The following is a 22,941-nucleotide window of genomic DNA, read 5'->3' on the forward strand; positions in this document are numbered from 1 at the left end:
TACATACCTGTAGTCCCAGCTACTTGGGAGGCTGAGGCACAAGAATCACTTGAACCTGGGAGGCAGAGGTTCCGGTGAGCAATGATCGCACCACTGTATTCCAGCTTGGGCAACAGAGCGAGACCCTGTCTCAAAAAAAAAAAGAAAAGAAAAATAAATCAATGTGCAAAAAACACTAGCATTCATATATACCAATAACAGTCAAGCCAAGAGCCAAATCAGAAAGGAAATCCCATTCACAATTGCCAGCAAAAGAATAAAATGCCTAGGAATACAGCTAACCAGGATCAAACAGCTCAAAGATCTCTACAATGAGAACAACAAAACACTGCCCAAAGAAATCAGAGGTGACACAAACAAATGAAAAAACATTCCATGCTCATGGATAGGAAGACTCGATATTGTAAAATGATCATACTGCCCAAAGCAATTTATAGATTCAATGTTATTCCTATGAAACTACCAATGATATTTTTTACAGAACTAGAAAAAAATTGTTTTAAAATATATATGAAAGGAACGTTAGGAGGCCGAGGCAGGCAGATCACTTGAGGTTAGGAGTTTGAGACCAGCCTGGCCAACGTGGCAAGACCCTGTCTCTACTTAAAATACAAAAATTAGCCAGGCGTACTGATGCTTGCCTGTGGTCCCAGCTACTCAAGAGGCTGAAGCTGAGAATCTCCCGAATCAGGGAGGCGGAGATTGCAGTGAGCTGAGATCCTGCCACTGCACACTAGCCTGGGGAACAGAGCAAGACTCTTGTCTCAAAAAATTAAAAAAAAAAAAAAATTCATATGGAACCAAAAAAGAGCCCATATAGCCAAGGCAATTCTAAGTGAAAAAAACAATCAGGAGGCATCACACTACCTTTCAACTCTTTAGAGAAATTTAGCTGTGAAAGAAAGATGACCGACAGGCAGGGGCTCACAGGGAAATGAAGGATCTAATGAGAGTTTGTTTGCTTTTAACTGGATGTACTTAAGCATGATTACAAATCAATGAGAAGAATGTAATTGAGCCAGGCGCAGTGGCTCATGCCTGGTATCCCAGCACTTTTGGGTACCAACACAGGAGGATCACTTGAGCCCAGGAGTTCAAAGACCAGCCTGGACAATAAAATGAGACCCAGTTTCTACAAAATAAAAATACTAAGCCAGGCATGGTGGCACACGCTTGTAGTCCCAGCTACTCAGGAGGCTGAGATGGAGAATTGCTTACGCCCAGGGGGTTGAGGCTACAGTGAACGAAGGTTGCACCACTGCACTTTAGTGTTGGTGATAGAGCAAAACCCTGTCACTAAAAATAATCATAAATAAATAAAATTTAAATTTTAAAAAATGTAATTGAGAGAAAGGATGAATGGGCTTGAGAAAATAGAAATAATCAACAGTGTGAGGTTCCTGGAAGAGGGGAAGCCAGGTGACCCAGAGCACAGGTTGGCAAGGCCTTCAACGTGAGGGGGACAACCAACAGGTGCCGATAAGGAGAATACAGTATATTTGGCATCAAGAAAAAGTGGCTATTCTCAGACAGTAGCTTCTATTTGTTGTATACAGTAGGAGGTGTAAGGCTGATGTGGGGTTAAGCACCAAAGTGGACAAGAAGCAAAAGGGAGAAATAAAGTTGAAGGAAGAAGGTAAAGTGCCACGAATACCTCCACGGGCTAATTTCTTATATACAAGTATTTATTCACACATTGACTTGGCATACCCGTCAAAGCTATAATGGAAAAAACACACACGTTTGGGGACACTTAAAAGTGGTGTGTTTTTTACTCTTGGAAATATGTTAAGTAAATTGCAAGTAAAATAATATTCCTTTTTTTTTTTTATTTTTGAGACAGAGTTTCGCTCTTGTCGCCCAGGCTGGAGTGCAATGGCACAACCTCGGCTCACTGCAATCTCTGCCTCCAGGATTCAAGCCACTCTCCTGCCTCAGCCTCCAGAGTAACTGGGATTACAGGCGTGCACCACCATGCCCAGCTAATTTTTGTATTATTAGTAGAGACAGTGTTTTACCATGTTGGCCAGTCTCGAACTCCTGACCTCAGGTGATCCACCCACCTTGGCCTCCTAAAGTGCTGGGATTACAGGCGTGAGCCACTACACCTGGCCTGAAATAATATTCTTAACCCTCCAACTTCAGACAATTTTCACAGGTGTAGGTAAATGTAAATTAGTTTCGAAACCAAAAATGAGTTTTGAAACCAACAACTAAAGTCTGTATTGTCAATTCGTTAATATCCTCATCACCTGCCAAGTATTCATCTTTATAAGTTATATAAACTGCAGGTACAGGCAACCACTCCAAACATTCAAATTTAATCACTATAAGGTTAAATGGATTATTTAAATAAATAAATAAACAATGGCTTTCTCTTTGGGGCTTCACTATAAAAGCCTTATTCCATCACAAATTTTTTAAAGGTATCATAAACAACAAATCTCTAACATAAATCAGAGTGTATTCCTTTCAAAGCAATATCACTGATGTCTATTATCTTCCTATGATTGATTATCTGCTTACCCTAAACTCATCTAAATGCCAATCCAGGGTGTACACTGAAAGCATGTTTGGTTTTAAAAATAGGGGGGAAATATTTTTCAGCAAATGCATTAGTGGTTTAGAATTTCTACTTACTCATCTTAAAGATGTTCAAGATCTGAAATAAAAGTAATTGTCAGGTAGTAAGTATCCTAGTAGCCAACTTAACATGGCGAGATGCCTGTATCATTCTTGAAAAAGTTCCCTGGCATAAAATTCTGACGGCAGCTTTGTTAAAGTAACATTCAGTAAAGGTCAAAAAAATGGTCTATTGGGAGTTCTGAGCTCATATTTATCTTTCTGCATATCAATTTTTCACCAAATTAGTCATTTCATCATTATTTTTTAAAAAACTGTCAGTGATTATGTGCTATTTCTAAATGTCTGACTTTTGCTATACTCTATTACTTAGATTCCTTAGTTTATCTTCTTAACACCTAATGTCTTTTCAAATGCAATTACCTTTGACAAACACCTCATTTTCAAAACCCAGTTTAAAAAATGTCACTTCTTCTGTGAAGCCTTCTCTAACTCCAATTAGACAAGGGGACTTCAGCTAGGCATGGTGGCTCATGCCTGTAATCCCAGCACTTTCGGAGGCTTAGGTGGGAGGATCTCTTGAGCCCAGAAGTTCGAGACCAGCTGGGGCAGCATAGCAAAACTCTGCCTCTACTTTAAAACTTAAAATTTAAAAAAAAAAAAAAAAAAAAAAAAAAAAAAAAAAAAAGGCCAAGCGCGATGGCTCACGCCTGTAATCCTAGCACTTTTGGAGGCCAAGGCGGGCGGATCACGAGGTAGGAGATCGAGACCATCCTGGCTAACACGGTGAAACCCCGTCTCTACTAAAAATATAAAAAAATTAGCCGGGCGTGATTGCGGGCACCTGCAGTCCCAGCTACTCGGGAGGCTGAGCGGGGAGAATGGCCTACACCCGGGAGGCGGAGCTTACAGCAAGCCGACATTGCGCCACTGCACTCCAGCCTGGGCGACAAAGCCAGACTCCGTCCGACAAAAAAAAAAAAAAAAAAAAAAAAAAAAAAAAAATCTTCGAAAAGTTCATTGAAAAACTGAATGAAAATATAAAATATATAGACGTTATTTCTCAAAGTAAGCTCCATCAAGGTCGCAACACATTTGTAAGGGATTTAGTCCACCAGCCATTTAGTCCATCCCTAAAGAACTAAGGATCTTGGAAATGTAACCATATCAATGCAGTCTTTTTTACATTATTAACTGAAGAAAAATGTGTGCCCTTTATAGATTTTTTTAAATTAGGAAACAAAAAGAACCCAGAAGGAGCCAAATTATGACGATAAAGCGGATGCCTAATGATTTCTCATCAAAAGTCTTCTCAAATTGCCTTTGCTTGATGAGAGGAATAAGCAGGAGGAGCATTGCCATTGTGGAGAAAGACTCCCTGGTGAAGCTTTCCTGGGTGTTTTTCTACTAAAGCTTTGGCTAACTTTCTCAGAACACTTTCATAATAAGCAGATGTTATCCTTCTTTGGCTCTCCAGAAAGTGAACCAGCAAAATGCCTTGAGCATTCAAAAAAAAACTGTTGCCATGACCTTCACTCTTGACAAGTCCACTTGTGCTGTGACTGGACCATTTCCATCTCTTGGTAGCCATTGCTTTGACGGTGCTTTGTCTTCAGGATTGTACTGGTAAAGCCATGTTTCATCTCCTGTTACTATTCATCAAAGAAAAGGTTCCGGATCTTGATCACACTTGTTTAAGATTTCCACTGAAACCTCTGCTCTTGTCTGCAGCTGCTCTGGGCGCAATGGTTTTGGTGCTCATGGAGCGGAAAGTTTGCAGAACTGTAATGTTTTAGTCAGAATTGTGTAAGCTGAATCAATTGAGATGTCTTTGGTGTTGTCTGTTGTTTCTGATGTTAATCATTGGTCCCCTTCAATTAGGGTACAAACAAGATTAATTTTTCTCACTTAATTAAATTAGATGCAATTAAAATTAAACCCACCCTTCTCCTCAATGCCATTATAGAGTTAGTTACCTATCTCTGCCTCTAGAACTTTTTGTATCCCTTGCACTAAGCGTAGTTCATGAAATTGTAATGTCAATAAATATAGGATTTTTAAAGTCACTAGAATGTAGGCAGACACTAAAATAACATGACATCTCAAGCAGCTCTTTAATGCCCCTTTCTCCATCCATGTTACCCATCCATGTTCTCCTCAGACAATACCCAAAATGCAAATCTTTTGGGTTACTCATCCTGTTTTAGACTCATCCTCAAGCAATGCTGTGCTTACAAACTTGTACTCTCACAATCCCACTCATGTTTCTCTCTCTCCTCTCTCTCCAGAATTTATAACACTACATCAGGAGGGGAGGGGAAGTCAATATTCTCTCAGCTGGTTTACTGATTAAGCTCTGTCCCAATTTAATCTTCTGATTTTTCCACTGTTTCCCGACTTCTCCTTCTAAGAATTATTTGACTCTTCTGCCCAACCTTTCAAGGCTGGTTTCCCAGAGTTCCCTCATTGGCTCTTTTATAATTTTAAAATTAATTTTTATTACTATCTATTTTAAGAGCACAGAAAAGTATAAAGTGTAATATGAAAAATACCAAAAAGGCATCACACAGATTTTTGTCAGATTATTTTAAATAAATAAATGACAGGCCAGGCGTGGTGGCTCACGCCTGTAATCCCAGCACTTTGGGAGGCCGAGACAGGCGGATCACGAGGTCAGGAGATCGAGACCATCCCAGCTAACACAGTGAAACCCCGTCTCTACTAAAAATATAAAAAAATTAGCCAGGCGTGGTGGTGGGCGCCTGTAGTCCCAGCTACTTGGGAGGCTGAGGCAAGAGAATGGTGTGAACCTGGGGGGCGGAGCTTGCAGTGAGCCGAGTTTGCGCCACTGCACTCCAGCCTGGATGACAGAGCGAGACTCCATCTCAATAAATAAATAAATAAATAAATAAATAAATAAATAACAAATGTAATATTATTTCCTTGAATGTTCTCAGCAATATCATTACCATGCCTCCCTTTCCAGCAATACCCACCATCTTGGTTTTGTTATTCATCATTCTCATGACTGTTTTTAAAACGCATGCAATTTTTAAAGCTATTTATATACACATATAACAATTTTTTAGGTTTTAAAACTTTATGGTATATGCCATTCATATCTTCCTATAATTTGTTCTTTTGGGTTAAATTTTCAACATTATTTTTTAAAGAACTAAAACAAATTCTTGGCCTGGCACAGTGGTTCATGCCTGTAATCCCAGCATTTTGGGAGGCCAAGGGAGACAGATCACTTGAGGTCAGGAGTTTGAGACCAGTCTGGGCAACACAGCAAGACCTCATCTCTAAAAATAATTTTTTTTTTTTTTTTTTTTTGAGATGGAGTCTCGCTCTTCTCACCCAGGCTGGAGTGCAATGGCACAATCTCAGGTCCTGCCTCCCGAGTTTAAGCAATTCTCCTACCTCAGTCTCCCGAGTAGCTGAGATTACAGGCATCCACCACCACACCTGGCTAATTTTTGTATTTTTAGTAGAGACAGGGTTTCACCTCATTGGCCAGGCTGGTCTCAAACTCCTGATCTCAGGTGATCCACCTGCCTTGACCTCCCAAAGTTCTGGGATTACAGGTGTGAGCCACCACACCTGGCCTTACAAATAATTTTTTTAAATTAGTTGGGTGTGGTGGCACACACTTGTGGTCCCAGCTACTTGAGAGGCTGAGGTGTGAGGATCACCTGAGCCCAGGAAGTCAAGGCTGCAGTGAGCCGAGATTGTGCCACTGCACTCCAGCCTGGACACCAGAGTGAGACCCTGTCTCAAAAAAAAAAAAAAAAGAAGAAAAGAAAGTCTAAAACAATTTATTTGTCTTTTCTCCTATTGATAAACATTCAGACTGTCCCCAACTTTTTACAACTGCAAATAAGGCTGCAGTAAGCACTCTTCTGCATCTCTCATCACATGAATAAAACTTTCTCTTCAAACTGTTTGGACTCAGGATACCTTAACACTCTTGGGAACCCAAAAGAACTTTTGTTTATGAGGATTATAACTATCAATATTATCATATTAGAAATTAAAACAGATTTTTATAAAAAAATTTTTTGGCCGGGCGCGGTGGCTCACGCCTGTAATCCCTGCACTTTGGGAGGCCGAGGCGGGCGGATCACGAGGTCAGGAGATCGAGACCATCCTGGCTAACACGGTGAAACCCCGTCTCTACTAAAATACAAAAAATTAGCTGGGCGCGGTGGCGGGCGCCTGTAGTCCCAGCTACTCGGGAGGCTGAGGCAGGAGAATGGCGCGAACCTGGGAGGCGGAGCTTGCAGTGAGCCGAGATGGTGCCACTGCACTCCAGCCTGGGCGACAGAGTGAAGACTCCGCCTCAAAAAAAAAAAAAAAAAAAAAAATTTATAAAACAATAATTTACAGCACACAACGCATTAACTGCCCCAGAAATGATGTCATCATCCATCCCATAATCTCTGGAAAACTTTACTTATGAAGGAATGAGAGTGTGAAAAGAACTGCATAGTGTCATTATGGAAAGTTTTGACCTCACTGACTACCAAAAGAGTCTCCAGGGTCACCAAGAGTTCTAGATTACATTTTTAGAGCTGCTTCTCCAAGGTGTATGCTATGATCTGAATGCATACTCCAAAATTTGTGTGTTGAACGTTAATCGCCAATGTGATAGTACTGAGAGGTGTGATAGTATTGAGAGGTGGGGCTCTTTGGAGGTAATTAGGTCATGAAGGTGGACCCTCATGGATGGGATTAGTGCCCTTATAAAAGGACTCAAGACAGTGGGTTCAGCCCCCTTTGCCTTTCACTTTCTCTTCTTCTGCCATGTGAGGACACAGCAACAAGACGCCATCTTGGAAGCAGAGAGATGGGACCCGCAGCAGGCACCAAACCTGCTGGCACCTTGATCTTAGACTTCCTGGTCTCCAAAACTGTGAGAAACAAATTTCTATCGCTTATACATGACCCAGGACTATGATGCTTTGTTATAGCAGCACAAACAGACTAAGTTTATAAAAGGTTATGGATCTCTGAGTTAACATGAACTGCGAAATTGCTCTTTAAGGTGGTTGCCCCAACATCTGGCAGTTCTGCTTTGTATTTTTGCCTAACTGCCGGATATAAATGACATGTTATTTCAACTTGCATTTCTCTGATTTTTCAAGTAGGTTCTCTGTGTATGTGTGTGTGTGTGTGTGTGTAAAATGTGTGTGTGTGTGTATCCCTCAATGTATATCCCTCAGTGCAAGGGATACAAAAAGTTCCAGAGGCAGAGATAGCTAATAAATATACAATGGCATATATATATAAACATATATATCCTTACCACCACTGTTACCACAAGCAAAAGCAGGTTACATTTACTTTTTAATACTCGTATTTGACTTAATAAAAATATAACATTAATCAATAGTTTTATTCTTTTCCTGAATAATATAAATATCTAAAAAAAATTCCTATCCCTTCTGGTTTATAAGTGGTGTTTTTCTAGAGTTTTTTTTTTTTTTTTTTTTTTTTGGACAGTCTCTCACTCTGTTGCCCAGGCTGGAGTGCAGTGGCACAATCTCAGCTGACTGCAAGCTCTGCCTCCCAGGTTCAAGCTGTTCTCCCGTGTCAGCCTCCTGAGTAGCTGGGATTACCAGCATGTCCCGCCAAGTCTGGCTAATTTTTTTTTGTATTTTTAGTAGATACGAGGTTTCACCATGTTGGTCAGGCTGGTTTCAAACTCCTGAGCTCAGGTGATCCGCCCGCCTCAGCCTCCCAAAGTGCTGGGATTGCAGACGTAAGCCACCAATGCCAGGTCTCTTTCCAGAATTAGTACTAATTTACTTTTATATTTTTCATATTAGTCATTGTTTTGCATGTGTGTATATGTGTGTGTTTATGTGTATCCTCTAAACTGTTTTCTGTTAGTTTCTTAAAAGTATCTTCCAGGCCAGGCACAATGACTCACACCTGTAATCTTGACACTTTGGGAGGCCGAAGCTTTTTTCTTAAAGTATCTTCCAGTTCATTTCTTTTCTCTTCAGCTGTGACTAATCTGTTTAACTCATTCACCAGATTTTTCTATTCCATTGATTATATTTTTCATTTCTAGAAGTTACGCTCTTGTTTGAATTTATGTGTTCTTTTCTCACAGCACCTTTTTTACATATTTTAAATAATTTATTAATTTAATTACTTAAAATTATTATTTATGGTTTGTACCTGATTATCTTATTATTTAAAGTTCTGGGACTATAAGCCTTCTTGTTTATGTCCAGTGAATGTTCATTTTGGTTGATTTTTTGGAAGGGAGATTCCTATGTAGCCTAGGTTGGCATGGAACCTTCCAGAAACATTGTACATTTACTTATATTAGGTTTCCCAGAGGTATTTCCAGCCCAGAATCAAATTTTGCATTAATATTTTGGTTGTGTAATTCCCAGACTAAATATGTAGTATAAATATGAACACCCAAAGAATTATATGAATGATCATAGTAACTTTATTTATAATAGCCAAAAACTAGAAATAACTCAAATGTCCATCAACTGGAGAATAAACAAATTATGGTATAACCATATAATGAAGGATACCCATTCAGCAATAAAAAGTAACACACTACTGATACATACACCAGCATGGTGAATATCCAAAGCTTTATCATAAGTGAAAGAAGCCAGACCTCAAAAGCTATATACTGGGCCAGGCAGGGTCGCTCACGCCTGCAATCCCAGCACTTTGGAAGACTGAGTTGGGCAGATCACCTGAGGTCAGGAGTTCGAGACCAGCCTGGTCAACCTGATGAAACCCCCTTTCTACTAAAAATACAAAAATTAGCCAAGCATGGTGGCAGGCACCTGTAATCCCAGCTACTCATGAGGCTGAAGCATGAGAATCACTTGAACCCAGGAGGCGGAGGTTGCAGTGAGCTAGATTGTACCACCGCACTCCAGCCTGGGAGATAGAATGAGACTCCGTCAAAAAAACAACTTTATACCGTATGACTATGACTCCATTACTCCATTTATATCACATTCTAGAAAAGGCAAAACTGTAGCCACAGTAACCAGATTAGTGGTTGCCAGAGGCTGGGGGTAGGACAAGGGGATGCACTATAATAAACATGAGGGAACTTTTTTGCTTTTAAATATTTTTAAAATACAGCAAATAGAGATGGAGATGGGGTCTTGCTATGTTGCTCAGGCTGATCTCCAACTCCTGGGTTCAAGCAATCCTCCCACCTCAGCCCCCTAAAGTGCTAGGATTACATGTGTGAGCACCGCGCCCCACCAAGGGAACTTTTTGAGGTGATATAAATGTTCTATATGTTGTCTATTGTGACGATTATACAAATATATACATTTGTCAAAATACATCAAACTGTTCACTTTAAAAAAGTGAAATTTATAATATGCAAATTACACTTCAATAAATATGTTAAAAATTTTTGAACCCCAAACCCATAATAATATGTTTTGATTTTAAAATTTCCAGATGAGATTTTATTTTTCTATTTCAAAGCCAAAATAAAAGTTTACTTGTCTTCTTTCTGTGCCAAAAAAAAAAAGGCATTTTTTTCCCCTAATCCACCATTTGAAATACCTGTACCTTAAACGATCCCAGCTGGATTTGAATTTACAGTTCTAACTCAGCGAGGCCAAAGACTGTATCTCCTGACCCTATATATGCATTACAATGCAATCTTCTAGGTTCTTGAGAACTCCACTTCACATAAGCCAGCAAACACCACCTTAGCTCATTCATTTACTGCTAAGATTTTCCATTCTTTCTTCATTTCTGGTCCCTGAAAATACCCTTTATCTTCTGAGTGCAGCTCTGCCTTAATATGATCCGCTGCATTATTTTTAAGTTTTTTTTAAATTTATTTTATCTATTTTTTTTAAAGACAGAGTCTTGCTCTGTCACCAGGCAGGAGTTCAGTGGTGCAATCTCAGCCCACTGCAACCTCCGCCTCCCTAGTTCAAGCAATTCTCCTGCCTCAGCCTCCCCAGTGGCTGAGATTACAGTTGTGCGCCACCACACCCAGTTAATTTTTGTATTTTTAGTAGAGATGGGGTTTCACCATGTTGGCCAGGATGGTCTCGATCTCCTGACCTCGTGATCCTCCTGCCTCAAACTCCAGCAGTGCTGGAATTACAGGCGTGAGCCACTGTGCCCGTACTATTTTTAACACTTTCATGTGTGTGTAGAGGGTGGGTTTTCAAGTTTTCTTATCTGCCACATTGTCAGAACCAGAACTGCCCTCATTTTGTCTTATTCTATAAACTGTCAGTAGGTGACATTTATTCCCATGACTTCCTCTGCTATTTAAAGGCTGATGAACTCGCAAAACCATATCTCTAGCATGCACATCTCATTTCAGTTCCAGAAACATACTTCTAATTGACAGTGGACATGCTACCTGGGTATCTCAGACAATTTCAAATTTTATATGTTCCAATTTAAACTCTCACAAAACTGGATTTTTTTTTCCAGCAAATAACATCATCATCTCATCAGTTTCCCATGCCATAAATTGGGGAATTTCCTTTAACTTTTCAGCTCCTTATCCCTTTCAGTGCTATTAACTGTATTCCTTAACATCCCTCAGTAAGTCCCCTCCTCTCCATTCCCACTGCCTTAATTCCTACTTCCATTGTCTCCCCAGTGCTGTTCTCTACAGTTAACAATGAACCTTCTTACTTTTACCAGAAAATGACAAATGTGAATATTACTCTTCTCTTTAAAATTCGGAATAATTCTTCCACTGCATATATGATGATTTCCATACTCCCTAATTTGATGTCACATCCTTTCAAGATCTAGCTAGTTTCCTTCTTTTTCTTTCTTTTTTTTTTTTTTTTTTTTTCCTGGAGGCAGAGTCTCGCTCTGTCGCCCAGGCTGGAGTGCAGTGGCACGATCTCGGCTCACTGCAACCTCTGCCTCCCAGGTTCAAGCAATTCTCCTGCCTCAGCCTTCCAGGTAGCTGGGATTACAAGCGCCCGCCATGATGCCTGGCTATTTTTGTTTGTTTGTTTGTTTGTCTGTCTGTCTATTTTGTAGAAACGGGGTTTCACCACGTTGGCCATGCTCGAACTCCTGATCTCAAGTGATCCACTTGCCTTGGCCCCCCAAAGTGCTGGGATTACAGGCATGAGGCACCATGCCCAGCCATTTCTTCGTTTTTCTATTTTAACTCCTATTAGCGCCCTCTCAAGCTCTAGCCTTATTGAGCATCTTGCTTCCCTAAACGCAATGTGATGTCTCTTTGACGTCACCAAATCTTTGAACAAGGATCTGCCTAGAATACTACCCAGGCTATGCACCCCCTGGCCTAGAGATTTCCTGGTATCCTTCCAATGGCAGTTTAAAAGGCAGTTTTCTCTCTGATGTCTTTCCTAACCTTCCACAACCCTGTCCCAGGCAGCATGAGTGCCCCTCTCAACTCCCAGGGGACATATGCCAAATGCCACTTATCATTTTTAAAACATACCACTTGTTCTTAAAAACTATTTAGAGCTCTGGGCCAGGCTCAATGGCTCATGCCTGTAATCCCAGCACTTTGGGAGGCCGAACCGGTGGATCACCTGAGGTCAGGAGTTCGAGATCAGCCTGGTCAACATGGTGAAACCCCATCTCTACTAAAAATACAAAAAAACACTAGCCGGGCATTGTGGTGGGCGCCTATAATCCCAGCTACTCAGGAAGCTGAGGCAGGAGAATCACTTGAACCCAGGAGGCAGAGGTTGCAGTGAGCCGAGATCGTGCCATTGCACTCCAGCCTGGGCAACAAGAGTGAAACTCCGTCTCAAAAAAAAAAAAAAAAAAAAAAACTATTTAGAGCTCTGCTTCCTGCAGTAGACTGTGAACTCCTTGAAGGAAGGGGATCTATGTATTATTTGTCTTAGGACTCCTAATGCCTTGCAAAGCTTCTGGCTCATGGTAAATATTCTGCTGATTCATCAATAAAACTTGTCATACTCGCAATTTAAGAAAGCCTGTATGATGTCTTGGGTCTCCTCCCGATTTAAGACTTCTAATCTTGTGTCTTCAGCCAAGGGTCAAAGTAATCTCACTTACAACTATACGGTTAAAATATGCTTATTCTTTTCCTATGTATAAGTCTTACAGGTACTTCGTAATGTAAATATCACTCTATGACGTCCCATGCCTGTGCCATTTCCAGCTTCAGTCTATTTTTTAGAAAGCATAGGGATAAGTGTACATTATCCTCTCTTAGAGCAAATGGCACTTCAGCTCAACCAAGTTTAATGTTCATATAAAAATCAGAAATGCCACAAATTGAGGCATATAGAAACATCTCTCATCTCTCCTTCAGGCTCTGTCTGCCATCTGCATCCTACATCCCCACTGCCAACATGCATCTGACCACTTTCAATCTAGAAACCTCATTCTCTGTGGAATACTTGAATCAGAACTAATTACAGCAATAACTAAAATGGTCCTATGAATGCGTGCACTGCACAACAAGAATACTTTTACTGGATTACTTAGCCGTGCCATGCTAGGTCTGTTAATGTGCTCTGCCTGGCTTCACTGCAGACATACTTCAGAAAATGTAAGCCGGCAGTTCAAGTAATAGAGGGCCCAAGAAACCTGGAGAAATAAAGAAATAATCAAATTCATTTCCTTGGGAATATGTTTTAAAAACAACCCACTAATGGGAATAAGGGATTTAAGAGGTTCATTTCAGAACAGATGGTAAAACAGAGACGGGGTCAGTTTTGCAGTTTTTTTCACTAGTTGTTTTCTGCTGCATCCGTTTTACTTCAGGTTAGAAAAGGAACTTAAGACAAAACTGAGGGCTTATGATGCTCAAGCTCCCTTAACTGGCACCTCAAGGAAAAGGAATGGACAAAGCCATTCCCCAGTTTTCCCTCACTTAGCTACGAACTCATGGCTCTTGCTCTCTGAATAGAAAATAAAATAGGCCGGGCACAGTGGCTCATGCCTATAATCCCAGCACTTTGGGAGGCTGAGGCAGGTGGATCACAAGGTCAGAAGTTGAAGACAGCCTGGCAAACATGGTGAAACCCCCGTCTCTATTAAGAATACAAAAAATTAGCTGGGCGTGGTGGCATGTGACTGTAATCCCAGCTACTCGGGAGACTGAGGCAGAAGAATCGCCTGAACTGAGGAGGCAGAGGCTGCAGTGAACCAAGATCGCACCACTGCACACCCGCCTGGGCAACAGTGCAAGACTCTGTCTCAAAATAATAATAATAAGGCCAGGCGCGGTGGCTCAAGCCCGTAATCCCAGCACTATGGGAGGCCGAGACGGGCGGATCACGAGGTCAGGAGATCGAGACCATCCTGGCTAACACAGTGAAACCCCGTCTCTATTAAGAAATACAAAAAACTAGCCGGGCGAGGTGGCGGGCGCCTGTAGTCCCAGCTACTCGGGAGGCTGAGGCCGGAGAATGGCGTGAACCCGGGAGGCGGAGCTTGCAGTGAGCTGAGATCCGGCCACTGCACTCCAAGCCTGGGCGACAGAGCGAGACTCCGTCTCAAAAAAAAAAAAATAATAATAATAATAATAATAATAATAATAAAATAAAATAATTTCAGTATGCTATTGCCAAAGCATAAAAGTTATTATCAACTTGATTGTTGGCTAAGTTACATTTGTGTGTGTGTGTGTGTGTGTGTGTGTGTGTAGACACTCTGTTGTCCAGGCTGGAGTGCAGTGGCACAATCATAGCTCATTACAGCCTCCAACTCCAGGACTCAAGCAGTCCTCCCATCTCAGCCTCCCCAATAGCTGGGACTACAAGGCATACACCACCACACCTGGCTATTTTTTTAAATTTCTTTTTAGAGAAAAGCCCAGGCTGGTCTCAAACTCCTGTCCTTAAGTGATCTTCCCACCTCAGCCTCCCAAAGTGCTGGGATTACAGGCGGGAGCCACGATGCCCAGCCCAGCATTGTAGTTAACACTTGACAACAAATTGAACAGAGCTAAGTTTAAAACATTTATCTTTCATTTATCTCTGTATAACCTTACCTTCTCAGAACATTAGGGTCTCTGCCTATAATAAGAGAAAGACAGTTACCTATATTGAGTGGTGATAAACATTACATGGGGTAAGATAGGTAAAGGATTTGGCCCAGAAAAGTAAGAATTCATTAAAATGTATCTGTTTTGTTAGTTATGAAACCAAAAACTGTGTTTTAAGTCTGTTCAATTCCATTAAAGAGACTACTTTTCAAATAAATAAAAGGGAAAAAAGGCATAGATCAATGAAAATATTTCTTTCACACTAAATGTTTGGTTTTTTTTTTTTTTTAGATGGAGTCTTGCCCTGTCACCCCAGGCTGGAATGCAGTGGCACGATCTTGGCTCACTGCAACCTCCACCTCCAGGTTTCAAATGATTCTCCTGCCTCGGCCTCCCCAGTAGCTGGGATTACAGGTGCATGCCACCACACCCGGCTAATTTTTGTATCTTTAGTAGAGACGGGGTTTCACCATGTTGGTCAGGCTGGTCTTGAACTCCTGACCTTGTGATCTGCCCACCTCGGCCTCCCAAAGTACTAGAATTACAGGCATGAGCCACCATGCCCGGCCCACACTAAATGTTAAAGTCAGAATAGATGAATGACTTCACTATGTGCACTAAAATTAACTTACATTCCAAATTAGCTGTCATTTTCAGAAAGCACTTAACCTGAGGACTGTGGCATCTAAAAGGGATCAGAAGTGGTTCCAAGGTTAGTAGAAGCTGTGGGGAGATCATGACTGATCTCAGGAAAAATTTTCAAACACTCCGTGTCCAATTGGAAAGTATTCTCTATTGGGAAATCAATTCCCCACATTCAGGTATTCAAGCATAGGATGAAGGATCACTTTATCTATTCATTCAGCACACACCTACAGAGTACTTACTAAGCTCTAGGCAGCAGTATTAGTACTGTGTAGGCACGAAAGTTGGGTGAGTTATGGATCTGGCCTAGGCAAGTTTGCAGTGCACTTGAGGAGTTAAAATATAAGGCGGTAAAGGCCATCAGAAAGCTATAAAAATATTGACAGAAGGAGACATAGGCTCTTCCACTGATTGGGGGCAATCAATGACATTAACAGAGGAAGCTGAATTGGAGCTGAACCTTGAGAGAGGAGTTGAAACAGGGAGTCCGGGGCAGTGGCTCATGCCTGTAATCCCAGCACCTTGGGAGGCCAAGGCAGGCAGATCACTTGAGGTCAGGAGTTTGAGACCAGCCTGGCCAACATGGTAAAACCCTGTCTTTAATAAAAATACAAAAAAAAAAAAAAAATTAGCTGGGCATGTTGGCGGAAGCCTGTAATCCCAGCTACTTGGGAGGCTGAGGCAGGAGAATTGCTTGTACCCGGGAGGTGGAGGTTGCAGCGAACCAAGATCTCACCATTGCACTTCAGCCTGGGCAAGAAGAGTGAAACTCCGTCTCAAGGAAAAAAAAAAAAAGAAAAGAAAGAAAAGAAATAGGGAAAGCTCTGGGTATATCTAAGGAACTTTTGGAAGTTTCATTGCAGTAAATATGCTTGAGGAGGTTAGGGATGAAACCAGGCCTTGTGTGTCAAGGCAAGCAGTTTAGTTTGTTCCACAGGCAGTTAAGAGCCTGCAGATGATTTTAAGCAGGAGGATGTTACCACCACCATCACTTTCTTCTGTCCTTGACTAAAATAGCACTTCACCATCCTGAGCAACAGTTTACTTACCCAGGCAATGAAGATAATAATATCCATTTCTGCCTGCTTGCTAAACCTTGGTGTAGTTGTTACTGATGGCTTTGATCTTCAGTTCTGACCTCTGACTGGTCTTTGGCTTGGATTCACTGATTTGACCCTGGCACTTTCCATAGACTTAGAATAATCCCCATGGCTCTTGCCAGGTCTAGTACATCATCTTCTCCACCATCTCTGTTCAACTAGATGCCAAACACAATGAAAACAGACAAACAAACAAAAGATGCATGAAACAGTTATAATGGGCCAAGGATCCGTATTCACGATATAGAAAGAACTCCCATAAATCAATCAAAAAAAGAAACTCAGCCCAATAGAAAAGAGTTCAGAGAGGAAATCAAAATGTCTCATAAACACGAAAAGACTAGTTATCAGGGAAATGCAAACTGAAATTAAATAAAATCGGGAACTTATCACATTGCCAAAATTTAAATTCCTAGCAATACCAAAGTGTAGAAAGCCTATGTATCAACAAGAAATGGCACATGCAACTAATATGACTGCAGGACAATTTAGGAACATCTAATAAAGTTGGGAAGTGTTCGTACTCTACCTATAATGCCCCTGGGTATATGTTCTAGAGAAAAAGTCACAAATATATACAAAGAGACAAGTACAAGAACGTTTATTTCTGTGTGGTGTATAACAGTGAAAAGTGAAAAAAAAAAAATCTAAATGACCCCAAAACAAGGAAGTGATCAATAAAGAAGAGTGAGGCATAATAGTTAAAAATAAATTATATCATGCCATTGTATACACATTGAACAATCTTAAAAACATGAAATACAGCAATATAATGTGTACAGTATAATTACACTTGTATAAAATAGAGAAGCCGGGCATGGTAGCTCATGCCTGTAATCCCAGCACTTTGGAAGGCCAAGGCAGGCGGATCACCTGAGGTCAGAGGTTCGAGAGCAGTCTGGCCAGCATGGTCAAACCCATCTCTACTAAAAATACAAAAATTAGCCAGGCGTGGTGGCACATGCCTGTAGTCCCAACTACTCAGGAGGCAAAGGCAGGATAATTGCTTGAACCCTGGAGACAGAGGTTGCAGTGAGCTGAGATAGATCATGCCACTGCACTCCAGCCTGGGCGACAGAGCAAGACTCTGTCTCAATAAATAAATAAATAAAATATAAAATAGAGAAATACAGAAACTGTGTATAGTATAATTTCAATTATATAAAGCTTGAAAACATGCATGGGAATGAATAATAGTAAATTTGGAGACTTTACCTCTAAGAAGAGGAGAGAGGGTCGGGTGCGGTGGCTCACGCCTGTAATCCCAGCACTTTGGGAGGCCGAGGCGGGTGGATCACAAGGTCAGGAGATCGAGACCATCCTGGCTAACACGGTGAAATCCCGTCTCTACTAAAAATACAAAAAAAATTAGGCGGACGAGGTGGTGGGCGCCTGTAGTTCCAGCTACACGGGAGGCTGAGGCAGGAGAATGGCGTAAACCCGGGAGGCGGAGCTTGCAGTGAGCCGAGATTGCGCCACAGCACTCCAGCCTGGGGCACAGAGCGAGACTTCGTCTCAAAAAAAAAAAAGAAGAGGAGAGAATGTGATTTACGAGAGGCACACAGGGCCTCGCACTATACTGATAATGTTTTACTCCTTAAGGTAAAGAAAAAGAATGAAGAAAAACAGAAAGAAGAGAAAGGCAAGATGCAACAAGCAACAGATGGTTGGGAAAAAACTAAAAGAGAAGATTAAAAGTATGAAGAAAGAGGAGAAGATTTGAAGAAAATAAAGCAAAATGTTGATTTGACTTAAGTGAGGAGTAAGTACATAAGTGCTTGTTATATTGTGCTCTATACTTATCTGAATATTTAAAATATTTCGTAATTTTAAAAAGACATAAATCCTTTTAAGTTACAGAAGTCCTAATTGACCAACTGGTATCCTAAAGGCTTGAAAGAGTTCAAAACACGTGCATGCACACTCAAAAGAATCATACCAGAGGAACCAAGTAAATGCACCAGAATCCCTCAACTTTTAAGCACCTAACTGAAGTGGAGCTTTGGGTCCTCCAGCCATTGTGTAGTTGTTTAAACATAACTGTAATTAAAAAAAAAAAAAAACTGGCCAAGTAAAGTAGCTCACACCTGTAATCTCAGCTCTTTGGGAGGGTGAGGTGGGTGTATCACTTGAGGTGAGGAGTTCTAGACCAGCCTGGCCAACATGGCATAACCCCATCTCTACCAAAAATACAAAAGTTAGCCAGGCATGGTGGTGCGCACCTGTAATCCCAGCTACTCGGGAGGCTGAGGCAGAAGAATTGTTTGAACCCAGGAGGCGGAGGCTGTAGTGAACCGAGATCAAGATGGTACCACTGCACTCCAGCCTGGGAGATAGAGGGAAACTCCATCTCAAAAAAACAAACAAAAACTAAGTTACAGGCTAGGTGCAGTGGTTCACGCCTGTAATCCTAGCACTTTGGGAGGCTGCGGCGGGCGGATCACGAGGCCAAGAGATAGAGACCATCCTGGCTAACACGGTGAAATCGCGTCTCCACCAAAAAAAAAAAAAATTAGTTGGGCGTGTTGGCGGGCACCTGTAGTCCCAGCTACCGGGGAGGCTGAGGCAGGAGAATGGCGAGAACCCGGGAGGTGGAGCTTGCAGTGAGCCGACATTGCACCACTGCACTCCAGCCTGGGTGACAGAGTGAGACTCTGCCAAAAACAAAAAAACAAACAAAAAAAAAACTAAGTAACAAAGAATCATATCTATTAGTAAATTTAAATTATCTTAACACTTAGTAGTACAAGGTAGCAGGTAGTATATGAGCAAGATGATGGATCTACTGTTTGTTTCTTTCTTTATGAATACCACAGAAGAAACTTCATTTAAGGCTAGGTGCGGTGGTTCACGCCTCTAATCCCAGCACTTTGGGAAGCCGAGGCAGATCACTTGAGGTCAGAAGTTCAAGACCAGTCTGGCCAACATGATGAAACCCCATCTCTACCAAAAATACAAAAAATTAGCTGGACATGGTGGTGGGTGCCTGTAATCCCAGCTACTCAGGAGGCTGATGCAGAAGAATTGGTTCAACCTAGAAAGCAGAGGTTGCAGTGAGCCGAGATCGCTCCACTGTACTCCAACCTGGGTGAGAGAGTTAGACTAAGAAAGAAGGGAAGAGGAGGGGAGGGGAAGGGAGGGGAAGGGAGGCGAAGGGAGGGAAAGGGAGGGAAAAGAAGGGAAAGGGAGGGGAGAGGAAGGGGAGGGGAGGGGAGAGGAGTGGAGGGAAGGGGAGGGAAGGGGAGAAAGAAAGAAAGAGAATAAGAGAGAGAAGAGAGGGAAGGAGAGAGAGAGAAAGAAAGAAAGAAAGAAAGAAAGAAAGAAAGAAAGAAAGAAAGAAAGAAAGAAAGAAAGAAAGAAGAAAGGAAGGAAGGAAGGAAGGAAGGAAGGAAGGAAGGAAGGAAGGAAAGAAAGAGAGAAAGAAAGAAAAGAAAGAGAGAAAGAAAGAAAGAAAGAAAGAAAGAAAGAAAGAAAGAAAGAAAGAAAGGAAGGAAGGAAGGAAGGAAGGAAGGAAGGAAGGAAGGAAGGAAGGAAGGAAAGAAAGAAAGAGAGAAAGAAAGAAAAGAAAGAGAGAAAGAAAGAAAGAAAGAAAGAAAAGAAAGAGAAAGAAAGAAAGAGAGAGAAAGAAAGAAAGAAAGAAAGAAAGAAAGAAAGAAAGAAAGAAAGAAAGAAAAGAAAGAGGAAGGAAGGAAGGAAGGAAAGAAGGAAGGAGGAAGGAAGGAAGGAAAGAAAGAAAGAAAGAAAGAAAGAAAGAAAGAAAGAAAGAAAGAAAGAAAGAGAAAGAAAGAGAAAGAAAGAAAGAAAGAAAGAAAGAAAGAAAGAAAGAAAGAAAGAAAGAAAGAAAGAAAGAAAGAAAGAAAGAAAGAAAGAGAAAGAAAGAAAGAAAGAAAGAAAGAAACTTCACATAACTGTTGGCAAGCTGGGTCAATTACCAATGTAACAAACACCTAAAGCAATTGTCCAGCCCCTATCCACGTTTTCTTCTGACTCACTATTTTACCTTCAGTAAACCCTCAGTGACTCTAGTCTATGAAACCTTGGCAATTCTTCTAAGATCTTCAAATACAAAATTCTATTATACAGTCATCCTGGGTATCCATGGGGGATTGGTGAAAACCACAATAGCAAAATCCTCTGATGCTCAAGTCTCTTATATGAAATGGTACAGTATTTGCATATAATCTTTACACATCCTCAGGTGCACTTTCAATCATCTCTAGGTTACTTATAATACTAAATACGATGTAAATGCTATGTAAATAATTGTTATGCTATATTGTTTTATTTGTATTTTTATTGTATTGCAATATTTATTTCTTTGTTTAATATTTTCAATCCTCAGATACAAAGGGTCAACTGTATATCAAACTATCATCATACTAAGCATGCAGAATGTTATAAAAGCATTTCAACTATGACATGATGTCAGGAGCTCAAACCAAATTTTACTTCAGTTTAGGTTTGACTTGAAAACATTTTGATGTTATGATTCTGTGGTCTTACAAAATACTTAAGGCTGGTTTTGGTTTGAATAGGTTGAGTAGGTTTAAAGTGAAACATTTCTTCATTGGTTTGTGGTTAGCCAATTTATTGTTTCAGAAATTAAAGTTGGTTAGCTTGGCCCAGGTTTGAGTTCCAGGTTCAATTCAGTTCAAGTTCCTGGCAAATGTATAATGAGAAAAGTTTATGATTCCAAAATTATTATGTGCTAAAGATTCCAACTTCCTCAAAAACCACAAGTCTCTCAACCCTCTCTTATTTTTGATAGGATAATAGAGAAATGTGCCAGTAAGAGGCTGCCCACGGCGCAAACCCAAAGTCAAACCGAAGACAGGCAATACCTCATCTGAGACTAAACAAGACCCCCATGGTTTCACTTTCAGCAGATGCAGTATGATAACTGAATTACAATGTGTACCTTTCTTGGGCATCAGAAATCTCTACATTGGCCAAGCGCAGTGGCGCGTGCCTGTAATCCCAGCACTTTGGGAGGCCAAGGCAGGTGGATCACCTGAGATCAGGAGTTCCAGACCAGCCTGGCTAACATGGTGAAACTCCATCTCTACTAAAAATACAAAAAAATTAGCTGGGCATGGTGGCCGGTGCCTGTAATCCCAGCTAGCTACTCACGAGTCTGAGGCAGGAGAATCGCTTGAACCCAGGGGACAGAGGTTACAGTGAGCCGAGATCACACCATCGCACTCCAGCCTGGGAAACAAGAGCAAAGCTCCGTCTCAAAAGAAAAAAGAAAAAAAGAAATCTCTACATTGACAACACTCAATCATGATGTCTGGACACAAAAATGCATCTCTTTCATTTAGAAGATGTGTCAAGCAAGCATTTGCAAATAATTGTTTAATTTTTGTAAGTGGATATATCAATGCAAACACATTCATATATATAATAATTATATATATGTATGCATTAATGAATTATTCTCAATCACTTGTATTCTGATAAGATTTCTTGTCTAGGAGAAAAATGCCTTGGGTGGCAAGGGGTACACATTTGGGAACGTTCTCCACATATGAGCACAAACTGTTGTATGTGGCATCAGGAAAATGTGACAGTAGATACTCTGCAATATCTTATTCCTGTTCATACCATAAGATAAGGTTCAGAATGAGCACATGGGGATCTGCACCAGGGGCTAGGTACTGAGGCCTGCCTACAGACTTCACAGGTCTTGGATTCTGTAAAGCATTGGAATGGCTATGGGTGAATAGCCGAGGCCTGTTAGGCGATTTGCACTGAGAATAACTAGGTTGAACAATATCACAGACCACAGACACCTACATATGACCAATCTATTGGTTTTCACCAATCCCCCATGGATACCCAGGATGACTGTATAATAGAATTTTGTATTTGAAGATCTTAGAAGAATTGCCAAGGTTTCATAGACTAGAGTCACTGAGGGTTTACTGAAGGTAAAATAGTGAGTCAGAAGAAAACGTGGATAGGGGCTGGACAATTGCTTTAGGTGTTTGTTACATTGGTAATTGACCCAACTTGCCAACAGTTATGTGAAGTTTCTTTTTTTTTTTTTTTTTTTTTTGAGATCAAGTCTTACTCTGTTGCCCAGACTGGAGTGCAGTGGCACGATCTCGGTGCTCACTGCACCCTCCACCTCCTGGGTTCAAGCTATTCTCCTGCCTCAGCCTCCCGAGTAGCTGGGACTACAGGCGCACAGCACTACGCCCGGCTAATTTTTGTATTTTTAGTAGAGACAGGGTTTTACTATGCTGGCCAGCTTGGTCTTGAACTCCTGACCTCAAGCAATCCACCCACCTTGGTCTCCCAAAGTGCTAGGATTACAGGCATGAGCCACCATGCCCAGCCTAAAAGACAGATTTCTATTTTCACTCTGGTTTAAGAGAAAAAAAGGAATGTTCATTTTCTTCAGCGTGGTTTAAAAAGTATATTTAGTTTTTGTTCCCAGTTTTTGGCATACAGCACCTAAAATCCTTGGCATTTGCTGAATGATAGGAGTATGTTCTGTTATTTGTAAGGACTGCCATCTGATCTTTCCAAAGTTTATGCTAATGTGACTTAGGATGGGGCCCCTAGATAGCCTCAGGATGGGATCAGTCACCAGAAAGATTAGCCACCAGAAAGATTAATCAC

At 41.1% G+C, this 22,941-nt stretch overlaps 1 long non-coding RNA gene across 1 annotated transcript; it reads right to left on the bottom strand.

Moving 5' to 3' along the window:
* LOC135968551 (uncharacterized) lies at window positions 1-17,655 on the bottom strand. Its single transcript, XR_010583425.1, has 3 exons — window positions 17,530-17,655; window positions 16,264-16,472; window positions 1-125 (listed from the first exon to the last, which is right to left on the bottom strand). It is a non-coding gene; the product is annotated as an uncharacterized lncRNA (long non-coding RNA).
* Between the last annotated feature and the right edge of the window lie 5,286 nt (window positions 17,656-22,941).

The sequence above is a fragment of the Macaca fascicularis genome, chromosome 1 (assembly GCF_037993035.2).
Source record: "Macaca fascicularis isolate 582-1 chromosome 1, T2T-MFA8v1.1".
Classification (NCBI taxonomy): Eukaryota; Metazoa; Chordata; class Mammalia; order Primates; family Cercopithecidae; genus Macaca; species Macaca fascicularis.